The sequence below is a fragment of the Rhinolophus sinicus genome, chromosome 17 (genome assembly GCF_057876585.1).
Source record: "Rhinolophus sinicus isolate RSI-liver-muscle chromosome 17, RSI-T2T, whole genome shotgun sequence".
Lineage (NCBI taxonomy): Eukaryota > Metazoa > Chordata > Mammalia > Chiroptera > Rhinolophidae > Rhinolophus > Rhinolophus sinicus.
Window position 1 is genome coordinate 63,531,397 of NC_142517.1, and position 10,455 is coordinate 63,541,851.

At 44.2% G+C, this 10,455-nt stretch overlaps 1 long non-coding RNA gene across 1 annotated transcript; it reads right to left on the bottom strand.

Annotated features, from left to right (window-relative positions):
• Positions 1–519: 519 nt before the first annotated feature.
• Positions 520–7,462, bottom strand: LOC141571220 (uncharacterized). Its single transcript, XR_012496029.2, has 3 exons — positions 6,782–7,462; positions 6,398–6,584; positions 520–5,325 (listed from the first exon to the last, which is right to left on the bottom strand). It is a non-coding gene; the product is annotated as an uncharacterized LOC141571220 (long non-coding RNA).
• Positions 7,463–10,455: the final 2,993 nt, after the last annotated feature.

Genomic DNA, 10,455 nt, shown 5'->3' on the forward strand with positions numbered 1-10,455 from the left:
AGTCAATATTCAACAGAACCCTGACCCAGGGCCTCCCAGGGCACTGGGTTTGCCAGCATGCTGCCTATTTCATGTACAACACAGTCTCTGTGTCCAAGTCTGAGCCCCGGCAGTGCAATTGCCATACAAGGGAGAAGCAGCCACGCGGGGACTGCTGTGGGATAAAAGACGAGGGGCAAGGGAAGCAGATGGAGAGACAAGCAAAGGCTTTCTTTTCATGCTTCAGAGCACTGGATTTTGGTCAGCATCCATTCTGTACATTTATGTGACACCTGTTACCCTGAAGTCCTCTAATGCCAAAATAAATAGCATAAGCATGTGAATAAACGTCTGTAAGAACATAAACCAAAACGCTAAGAGTGTTTTTCTGGATTCTATGATTATGAGTGTCCTGCACTTCTTTCTTTCTCCCTCCCTTCCCTTTCTTTTTTCCTTCCTTCCTTCCTTCCTTCCTTCCTTCCTTCCTTCCTTCCTTCCTTCCTTCCTTCCTTCTTTCCCTTCCCTTCCCTTTCTCCTTACGTGTATTTCCTAAATTTTGTAACTTACCTATGTATCACTTGTGTTTCCCCATCAGAAGGTAAGCCCAATGGGTGCAGGCATTTTTGTCTCTTTTATTCACTGCTGTATTCTCAGTGCCTGGCATGGAGTAGGTTTTCAATAAATATTTGTTGAATGTATAATTAAAACAAGAATTTTTTTTTTTTTTTACTTGCTGGCACTATAGATTATGTCTTAAAGCAGTAGCTTTCAGTTATTTTGGACCACAGCCCACAGTAAAAATATTTTTTAACTAATGACATCACAGTACATAAATCAATGCACACATATATGACTTGTGTAACAAAGATTTCACACAATAATGCTTATTATTACTACTTGTGATGTACTCTGGTATTTATAATTCTCTTTTATTTCATTTTATAAAAATGCTGAGCCACTAAATTTATTTCAAGACTCGCTAATATATTATGATCTGCAGTTTGAAAATCACTCCTGTTGAGAGGGCAGCCACCTCTAAGGTCAGGCTTGGTTGCCTTGTAGGAAAAAGCATGGAAGAGAATCTATTATCTGTTGACCTAATTATTGAAATAGAGCAGGAGCCTGACCTAAGCAACGACCAGGTAAAGTTGTTCATGGTTTCCGGTGTTCCCTAGCATCTCTTCAGAAAGACACTGCGTCTTAGAACCTTGAGTAGAATCATTTACCCAACTCCATAGTTGCACAGAGAGAAACCAAAGCCCAGGGTGGGAAGACGGTTTCCTACCACACCCTGCAGGTGTGAGCTTAATGGTTCCCAGAAACCAATATTCTAGTCAAATTCACCCCCTGAACATAAAGTAGAGACAAAGAACCCTGGGGCAGGAACCAGAGATTCCAGTTCTGGCACTAACTGGATGACGTGGCCAAGCCACTTGGAACATCAGTTGCCGTATCTATAAAATGGGGAGTTGGCCATGATGCTATTCAGGACCAGTGTCAGCCCTAAAAATTGATATTCTAAGAGTGAGACAAATAATAACTTTCATCAAGCACCTATTATGTGTTTTATATACAGTATCTCATGAAACCTCCTGACAGCTCCATGAGGACAGAGTTATTAGCCCCACTTTGCAGAGAAGGAAACTGAAGCTCAGAGAGGTTAAATAACTTGCCCCAAAGCAGCAAGTGGCAGAGTTGGTTTCCAGTGAAGATCTCTCTGATACCAAATCCATGTTCCCAACTATAACACAATCTGTTTAATGGGCTTGTGTGGGGTTTTCACTCAAAGCCCTGGCCCATTTGATTTCCCTTTAAGCTAGGAATGTTCAAACCAAGATAGTAGTATGTGGTAGCAAATGATACCAAGAGGGTGTGTAGAAGGAGAAAAGAAGCAACTTTTTTTTTTAAATGCAGTATCCTAGGCATTTTGATCATGTTATTCAATTTCATCCTTACTACGACTTTCAAATTAACCAATTAGGTTTTGCTTTGTTTTTTCGTTTTTTTCATTTTACAGAGCTAAATGCAGAGAAGTTTAGCAACTTTTTAAAGTTACAGGTAGTTTGTAAAGCTTGGGACTGTAAGCTCCCTTAAGACAGAGAATGACTTTCTCACTCCTGATTCTGTTGTCAGTGCCTAACTCAGTGCCTGGTCCACAATAGGTGATCAACACACTTTTACTAAAGGAATAACTGAAGGAAGTGGCCAAGTGTTAAATCTGCCCAATTCCCAAATCCAATGCTTTCTGCTACTGAACTCATATACTTTATTACAGACCTTTGGTATTTGGCCAGTTGTTTTGAACCTTTATTGACTCTATAATTGGAAGTGTTATGAGCTCCAGCTCCAATGCCCATTTGAGGTTCTAGCTGCATAATTAGTTACTGACTTCCTGTCTCTTGGTTGAACCTGTAATTAACCAGGTTTTGTAAGATGTAGTTAGACACAGTCCCCGGTTCCCTAAAATGCTTAACGTCTACCCAGCAGACCAGACTAGGAACAAAACACAGAACTGGAAAATATTTTATCATAGTCCAGTATCATTGCTCTCCCTCATCACCCTAAGCAATTACAAAATAGGTAGGTGTTTTGCTTTTGTTTTTAATCAGCAAATACACATTTTACAAGACATGCACTCTCATAGGGTTTCTTCACAGTGCATCTTAGACATGAAACAAATCTTTACTTGGCAGCACATGATGATATTAATGCATAACCGTTTCTGCCAGAAATCGGATGAAGAAATGAGAACTGCATCAAGCAAGCTGTACTGGAAGGGCATGCTCAGGAGAGCTTGGGACTGAGCCCCCCTCAATGCTTCGGGACTCCACAAGGCAAGCCCAGTGGTCTGCAAATGGATGGTTCTAAAAAACAGCAGGCAAAGAAATCATTTCTGCTTGTCTGTCTCCCTCGGGGATATTTCCTCTCTGATGTGTTGACCAAGGCTGTAACTTGGCTGTGGCTCCTGCCATCCCAGAGTCCTTCACTAGGCCTTTGCAGTTCTATGCTCATCTATTTCAGCAGCCCTCCACTTTTCCAAGTATTTACTAAAGCCTCTCGTGGGCTCAGCCTGTACCAGGTGCCCCGGGACTATAGGAGGAACAGAGTACGAGCTTCTAGACACTGTTGGCACTATTGATAACATACCTGGAACTCAGGTGTGACCGTGAGACCCCCAGCAGCTGAGCTGGTGACTTAACTATTATCACCATCCTTCCTCCCCAGCTCCTGAGAGCTTGGGAAGTCTTTCTTGTTACTTTGGCCTGAGGAGTGTGAGTCTCTCTTATTTCCCTCTGCATAAGAAGTCACCAAGCCATCAACACAAACACGGGCTTCTTGCCTTGAGTGAAATAGCACCCATGTTACCTCAGCCCGCACAATCAGAGAGGTGTCAACTCTTTACAAGGCAGTCAGTGGGAGAAAATGCAGGGTCAGTTCAGCTTTGTGGATAATTCTCCTTGCTTCCTACATTGAGTTTGCCTATCTCTATTTTTAGCTTGCACTAAATCTACTGTTTTCATCCAAGACATGTATTTCTTTACTTGGGAATAGGACTGACTCTCCCAGAAGTCAAATGCTCTCTTTACATTCTTCTTATTTTCTGCTCTGAGTTTCCCTCTATAACATCTGCCCTAGCCAAAATCTGTGTTTTTAGTAACAGTTTTTTTGAGATATAGTTCACCCCCTTAGAGTGCATAATTCAGTGGTTTTAGTGTTTGCAGAGTTATACATCACCACTAATTTCAGAACATTTCATCACACCCCCAAAAGTCACATATTCATTAACAGTCACTCCCCACTCCTTCCTTCCCCCGTCCCTGGCAACCACTAATCTATTTTCTGTTTCTATGGAGTTGTCTATTCTGGACATTTTATATAAATGGAATCATACAATATATAGTACTTTGTGACTGTCTTCTCTCAATTAACATGAGGTTTATCAAGGTTCATCCACATTGCAACATATATCAGTACGTCATCCTTTTTTGACTAAATAATATTCAATTGCATGAATATACCACATTTTGTTTATCCTTTGTCAATGAATATTTACATTGTTTCTACTTTTTGGATCTGATGAATAAAGCTGCTGTGAACATTCACGTACAGGTTTTTGTGTGGACATATGTTTTCAATTCTCTTGTGTATGTATCTAGAAGTGGAGTTGCTAGACTGGCTCAAATCCGAAAGAAACGTGTCTGATGGTCTTCGTTCCTATCTCTGTCTCCCAGGGAATGGGTTTCTGTATGTTCATTAAACAAACGGGAATGACCAAGAGCAAGAACTTCTTTACCAAGGCCTGACACAGCACCTGCTTTTCAAAGTCAGAACAGAACCCAAACATCTCCACTCCAAACAATATGCATCTTTGAGTGACTGGCAGCCCAGGACAGAGACGAGTCATTGCAATGACTCACAGTACATAGCAGTTTTCAGTACCCAGAGGAGGTATGCAGAACCAGCCTCTTCTGCCAGGAACATTACAGGCATGCCATTCGCTGCTTAGAACTGATTCCTTGAAACCTCTAGTCTCTCATATCCTGTCAGGCATCTTAGATAATGATCTCCGGGGGTAGACGTAGCGTGGACTAAGCAGCTGACAACCTTGGAATCCTAAATTGCCCTTTCCCCACCATCCCCTCTGCAGCTTCCGTTTGTAACTGAAGTCTGCCCTCTGCTGGTCATCAGCAGCCCAGACCCACACAGCGAGTAGCTGAGCAGGTTTCTTCTAAAACCAGCTCTTTTCCAGGAGCATTTTGGAAATTGCTGCAATTTATTCAGCTTATGATTCAGCTGTATATTTCTCTGTAGCGATACAGAGGAATAACATCTTCTGCAGAGCGTTCCTCTTTTATTTTTTGATATTTGTGGGGGGTTTTTTCCCCCTTTTATTCAACAGAAGCCGAACTGGGCCAATTTCAGTTATTGATGAGCCCCTTTCATTTGTGATAATAACCATTATTTGTATTTAGGCAGTGCCTGCCAAGGCCTTCTGCTCCTATTGACTCATGAGTTACTTCTCTGTGGTAGAACTGGACAAGGGCTAATCGAGATAGGAGATAATACAATTTATGGGCTAATTGTTTAGTCGTTTTCCAGAGGTGATTTGTAGATTGAGTGTTGAGTAAAGAATGACTCAGAGCCTGCTTCTTCTCAAGCCCTGTGGGATATCTGTCTGCCGTGTTAGAACTCTGCAGGGCATCAGACATATGGAGATTCCAAGCAGAGATGGCAACCCTTTCTCCTCCTTTCTCCCACATCAGCACTTCCTTCCACATCAGCACTCTGACCAGGGAAGCGGATCCAGGAGGGACATAAAAGGTGGGTGAGGAAGGAAGCCAGAGCCTGGGAGAGACCACAAGACAGTGTGAGCAAAAGGCTGAACCAGATAAGAGAAAAGAAGAGAATCTAGGAGAGGGGAGAGGTGGTATGAGACAGAAACAGATCAGGGGATTAAAGAATAAATGATTCTGTTTCCCAGAGAGCCATTACTGCTTTCTGCAATGCAGATGCAGAAAATTCTGTTTAATTTTTAGTTAAAAAAGGAAAAGGGATGCTTTCTGATGTTTTCACGCAGAAAATAACCCTTGAAAATTGTCCTTGAAAATAACCCTGTTTCTGACCTAACGTTTTAGGGACATTTATACTTTCTGCCCTGAGACAAACTCAGCACTTTTATGAAAGAAAACTTAATTTTTAGAGAGATGGTGTGGGTTTCTAACCTCTGGAGGGAGGTATGAGGATTCCTTAATGTGAATATACATCCCAATCAGAGGTCTTAAAATCTGTCCCTCTCCCCCAAGGTGATCCCCATGTACCCCCAGCATGGGAGGTCCACGGCACAGAGCCCCAGCTGGCTCCATTGCTGACCCCAGGGCAATCCCCCAAGGGTCCGACTACTCAGTCTGCTTGGGGCTGCAAAACCCGGGGCTCAGAATACAACATAGATTCCTGTTTCCTGTTCTTTCTCTTCCCCCCACTTCGCTCTTGCCTCTTTCCTCACCTCCTTCCCTGATCCTCTGGACTTTTGCTCTCTCTTCCCACAGTCCTCCTCCCAGCTTCTGTGACTCAGAACTCAATCACTGTAGGAAAGACAAGGCACACTGTCTTCCTATGACTGGATGCTGACCCTTTAAAATCAGGTTATCAGCTGAAGGTGGGGTGAGGGAGGAGACAAAGAGGAGAGTGGGGAGAGAGGACCAGCTCTTCTGCCTTTCCTCCCAGAGATAAAGGCTATTCTTAGTAAAATCTGGCTTGGCATTTGGGGAGACTTGTGTTTCTCTCCTTCCCCACCCCAAGGGCTTTGCACTTTGCAGTCCCTCCTCTTCATACAGAGATGAACTGGGAGAAAGAGAAGGAAAAGAAAAGTGGAGGGGCACCATCATTGTTGCGCAGACAGGCTCTTCTCGGGACTTACTTGGGAAGGCTGGTCCAGTTGGTCAGAACTAGGTAGGGGAGTGCCCCGGTCCTGCCCCAGAAGGCCAGATTAATTGTAGCAGTCACTTTGAGTCGCGAAGACTGAAGTCCAAATGCGCTCCCTTCAGGCCTTTCCACAGTCCTTTGCATGTGGCATGTGTTCAATCAATGTTTGCTCAGCCAGCCTCCTGCAGACAGACACCCTCGTTAGGATGGGTCTCTCAGGACGGTACACACTGGGCGATAGGACCGTGGCAATCAGTCAGGGTATTCAGGCCCCAGCATTAAACATCAGGCTTCGGAGAAACCAATAACTTGGGAAATTAAAAAAAAAAAAAAAAAAGGAAAAGGAAAAAATGGGTGGGCAAAACTCAAAAAGACTTACGTAATCCTATTCTACTTTGGACCCAGATGGTGCAATTCTGCAGAGTGACCAGCAGGGGGAGCTCAGGCAGTGTCTCAGAAGGCCGGCGCCCGTGGTGCCAGAAGCCAAAACCTCCGGACAATGAGCCTTTGTGATTTCTCTTGAGTTCTTAATCCAGGACGGCCTGATCTTCGTCCTCTGAGACCCAGCTAACATCTCACAGAATACTGTTTTTACCGTTTTAATAGGTCTTAATCTCTCAATCAATCAATCAATCTCTCTCTCTCTCTCTCTCTCTCTCTCTCTCTCTCTCTCTCTCTCTCACTGCCGTCACTGCCTCCTTCCCTCTCTCTTACTGTCCCCAACCCCCAAATTGCTTTCTGTATTCATCTACCTCTAATCCCTTTTCTCAAGCTCTCAGTATCTCTCTGTGTATTTCTTAATTATGGGTTCCCCTGAATCTGGGTTTCTGCCTGTGCTTCCTTCTTGTTATTTTTCTGTATCATCCTCGGCCCATTAGCAAATGTTAATGAAAAATAAATGGAGATAAACCCACTTACAGGCTGAGCTCTGAAAGATTTCAAGATCTGACAAAAAATAACACTTTGAATAAAATTTAGACTATGCTATACAGCAAAAATCGCTGATTCTACCAACACTGAGCTGTGCTGTCACGTCTTTCATGTATATTCTTCCATCTCTGTCCTCTAGACCTGTTGCCTTTGCCAGCCTACAGTCTCTCTCTTGCCTCTTGGTTGCTGCCAGGCTGCTGCCCACATCCCCCAAACCATTGACCTCCAATGGCTGATGCCCTCCCTGACAGCAGAACGGTCTTCCACATCTTTCAGAGAAGATGCCCACACCAGAATAGTTGTACTTCTAATGACACAGTTTTTGTTTCTTAAGTAAGACCCAACTCCCTTATTTCCACAGCATACTGGAACTCTTGGGCTTGAGGGTTGAGGGACCTCATTTGAGAAATGAAGGGACTCAAGCCTTACAGTCTACCTGGAACCTCTTGTTCTCCAATATTCAGGTGCTCCAGCTGGATCTCGTCTACTCTGCCAGAGTAGCTTCACTCACGGTGAGTTTCTCTTGAGGATCTTCCTTAGTGTCTTTCTCTCCAGATTGACCTCTGAGGACCTCTATCTCGTTTCACAATTTGTGCATATCTGACCCCTTTGCGGGGACAGAGTTTGAATTTGCCTGGAGCCCACAGGCCAAATGAGGGCCCTGAGCGTGTGCAGCATATAGGTGGCTCCAGCAGTGCTGTGCAGCAGGAGCCTGCCTCAGTTCCAGCCCCAAACACTGTGACTTTGGCGGTGGTGGGGACGTAGCTACCTCATTTCCACATTTCATGGTCCCTACCTCCAGATCTATCCAGCTCTATCCAGGTTCTCGTTATTTTTCAGATCCTAATCATGTGTGTCCCTGAGGTTCTAACATGAGATCTGGTAAGATGCGGCCCTCTTCAGTCTTGGTACTTTGACTTTCCTTAAGCCTCCTGGAGCCAAGGAAGGAGGTGGAGGTATGATCTGATCATACCTGCCCCTGCCCAGCTCGATATTTGGAAACCATTATCATTTCCTAGTTCTAGAACCTGTGTGAACCAAGTTAAAGACCAGAATAAGAAGTAGGGGGCAGAAAGACAATGCCATGCAACCCAGCATGTGAAGGCTCTTAACCCCTGCTTCTCCTCGTTTGGCTCTGGCCACACAGAGAGACTGAACCAGACATGGGGAGGCCCTGTCCTCAGGGAGCAGTGCTTCTAGTAGATTGACCCACTGCATCTCTGAAAGGGCACAAAAATGAAACTGCTGCAGAAATACCCAGTGTTGCAAAATGCTACCATCATCAGGCAGGTTGCTTCTGCAGTGCAACCCGTAATCTCTGGGACTTCCGGAACCAAAAGAATTGCTATGTGACTTTCTAAATTAAGCTTCGCTTTACTTTGAAAATTAACAAAGCATTCCTTCCCACAGACACTTCTCAAATTAAACATTTTATGCTTGTGTAGCTGTTCAAATCTTGGTGCACTGAAGATGGAAATGTTCTTAGGAGAGGAGAGGGGAGCCGTGTGAGGAAATGTTTTTTGGGGGTAGGTGGAAGAGCTGGGGATCAAGTAGAAGAGATTATAAAACAGTTGGAGAAGATTATAATCAAGTAAGCGAGTATGTAAAATGTTTTGTGTATGTTTTTAGGTAAGTATAGGTTAAGGGGGAGCCATTGTGGTGAAATATTTGAAAGCATACTTTTAAGTGGAAAAGTTGGTGAGTGCCTATTCCCCGCCTCTAACCAGTAGGAGTCAGAGGAAATAAACATAAACTGCCAAAATGGTACCTGAAGGTCATTGTGAGGCCCACTCTTCAAGATGTGACAACTGTTAAACACTGGAATGGGTCACAGAGAACGGCTGGGCACTCTGCTCAGGAAGCGTTTATTGAAAGAACAGAGCTTTGTGTCCCTCCATGTTGCAGGTAACATCCAGCGTAGAGATAGAGGCACGGCCTGGAGGAGCCAGCTCCCCAGGTTCTCTTCCAGATTGGGAAAGAAAAGAATATATAGAGCATTAGAGGCCTTTAGCAGCAGCTGAGAGAAATAGACCCATGTCTCGCCAACATGCCAGTGCCCTGTCTGTCAAGCCACCACTGTGTCATTTGTTTCATGAACTTGTGCCTAGATGTTTGCTTGCCAAGATGTGAGCCATCTTCGCAAATGGTTTTCTAGAAGGCTCTTGCTCACAAAAATGCTGCCTGCAATATTTGGATTGTCCTGCAATATTTAGATTGGCTACTAGGCCTCTCATTTTCCATGTAAGCTGTCCCCAGCTTATCTCTGGATCTCTTCCAGAGGGGCTCAATTATTTGGTGATGATGTAACTTGAAATCCAGATTCCCCTTGGAAACCCCTTTCGTAGGGGTTGGCTGGGTGATAAGGAATGGAAATGGGGGTTGGAACAGAGTAGGGTGAGGAGGTAAACAAATCCAGTTTGAACCACATTTTCCAGGAGGCGGAGGCAGCAAGAGGCCCTGCCTGCAGTAAACAAGGACCCCTGGCTCACAGAGACAGTGAGGTGCTCTGGACACTGGCCACCTGGCTCCCCCCACAGCAGAGCCCTAAGGAGGCTGTTCACTGGTCTTGGCTCTGCCCCAGATTAGCTATTTGTTCCTCAGTCACTTATCCTCTCTGGGTCTCGATTTCATAGACTGCAAGAAGAATATTTTGGCATAAACAACTCGAAAGTTCCAATAAACTCTATGTTCTGTCATTCTGTATGACTTTGTGTTTGGGCTTTAAATATTAATGAAACCTATTATGGGTAAGATGCTTTATGATTTATAAAGCTTTTTCACATACTTGTCTCATTTAATGTTCAGAGCTATACAATGAAAAGGGTAGGACAGAAATTATTCCCCTTATTTAAGCGATTAAGAGACGGAGGATCAGGGAGATTAAACAACATGCTATGACACAGTTAACAAGTGCAAATCCAGGACTCCAGACCAGGTCTTCTAACTTGCACTCAGTTCTTCATCCTTTTTGGGGGCAGTTGGAGGGCCCATTATCTCTGGATCTCTTCCAGAGGGGCTCAATTATTTGGTGATGATGTAACTTGAAATCCAGATTCCCCTTGGAAACCCCTTTCGTAGGGGTTGGCTGGGTGATAAGGAATGGAAATGGGGATTGGAACAGAG